Below are 1,852 nucleotides of genomic sequence, written 5' to 3'. Positions count from 1 at the left end.
TTTTATTGAATACCCCTTCTATACCCCACAATACCTATAAAAATCGTGTACCTATAATAAATTGACAGTATTTCTCACAATTTTAAAACCTCCCTTTATGAATGAACGTGGTAAGATATTCGTTGAAACAAGGTGAATTTCCCGTGACTTTAGCATGGAGGCTAGTTCTTGTGCATGGGTCTATGGTTCCCTTGCTTACTTCAGCATTTCAATCAACATTCATCCATGGAACCCCAATTTATGGTTGTATGTCCTCAGAAGAAACGTCGAGGAAAACACTTATATGTGTTGGGATCCTCCCTAAGGGTGTAATAGTTTATGAGTGGGTGTAAGGGTGGCTAGGGGAAGGGGCAGAGGTGAAGATCCCATTAGAGTAATGTCATCGAGTTCATTTAATGTAATGTGAATTAGATCGACTATGTTGATTATTATTAAATAAGACCTACTATGGTAATTCGTACTGAATAAGCAATGAGGTCTCATTAAAGAATGTCCACTAGGTAATTGTTATTATTAGGATACTCTTGTTATCTATAAATAGGGATGGAGTCTTCCTTATGGGATGTGTGGAAGCATATTATATTTGAAGCTTAGCTTATTGAGAAGTTTGACACCCAACCTTAAAGCAAGTGATCAAGGGTGGATTCTTTCAATCAAGATATCATTTTAAGCATGTTATCCTACCTTAAAAGCTTTTTATGCTAATAAAGTGTGGAGCATTTTTTATATCTCTTGCGCTTTTCAAATTTATGGATTATGCTATTCAAATTTAAGGATTAAAGACTATAACAACATCTAGATATATATAATGTATAAATAAATATTCACTAAATGTTATATGTAATGTGATTAATGTATAAAAAATAAACAATTAACCTTATATAGATAGTGTAAACTAAGTTCCTTTGACATATTTGCTGCTGCTATATTTCTTTCATTATATTTCACATCAATTGATAAACAAATTTAAATCATCCCTTTAAATATGATGATCAATACTAATTCATTTAAATAAAATATGTTATAAATCAAATAGTGTTAACAGAATATTATTATAATGATATTAAATTAACAACATATAATCTCGACTACTTGTCAAAGTAAAAAATAATCATATAAGTCGGCCAAAAAAAATGATTTGAAATGTGGCTGCTGGGATTCGAGCCCAGGTCTCCACGGCCACAACGTGGAATTCTCACCACTAAACTACAGCCACGGCGATATCAAAAAATTTGTTAAACGTTCTGTTGTTATAATTTCACAATATCTATTTTGAGTTTTAACCGCATATCTCGCCTTCAAATTTTATTCGAAAATTCAGGCCCTTAACTATATCGCCTAAACTCGCCTCAACATTTTACTGGAGAATCGAGGCCTTTAATTCTATCACCTAAACTGTAGTTCGAACCTTAACCAAATGGATAACTAAATCAAGGTTCGATGTGGTGAAATCCCATGCTTTCGCTACCCTATAATCTTCCAGTTTCCATCAATAATACGCAACCTAGTATGACCAATAAAAGGCACTTACACTAAACCAAACATCAAAGCAGTAGGAAAGCTATCTACGATGTATATATATAACACATTACAAGGTCAACAACATTCTCATGGAACCAATCAATAAGAGTCTACATGGGCAACAACCATTTCACCATGATTTTACAACAACCATTTTAAGTATTTCTTTTCTTTATAGGATATTTTGAATATTTACTATTTCAATTATATTGTTGATTTTAATTTTATAATAATATATATTTGATTTATAAGTTAATGTAGATATTTCATTCAAAAAAAATTCATAATACTAAATTTTATAATATTTTAAAATTAAAAACTGTATGAAATG

At 31.1% G+C, this 1,852-nt stretch overlaps 1 non-coding gene across 1 annotated transcript; it reads right to left on the bottom strand.

Moving 5' to 3' along the window:
• Window positions 1-1,144: 1,144 nt before the first annotated feature.
• Window positions 1,145-1,216, bottom strand: TRNAH-GUG (transfer RNA histidin (anticodon GUG)). The gene has a single exon. It is a non-coding gene; the product is annotated as a tRNA-His (tRNA).
• Between the last annotated feature and the right edge of the window lie 636 nt (window positions 1,217-1,852).

The sequence above is a fragment of the Pinus tabuliformis genome, chromosome 1_2 (assembly GCF_031772625.1).
Source record: "Pinus tabuliformis cultivar Carrire ecotype Pingquan chromosome 1_2, CPIR1, whole genome shotgun sequence".
Lineage (NCBI taxonomy): Eukaryota > Viridiplantae > Streptophyta > Pinopsida > Pinales > Pinaceae > Pinus > Pinus tabuliformis.
This window is presented reverse-complemented; position numbering and strand designations above follow the sequence as displayed.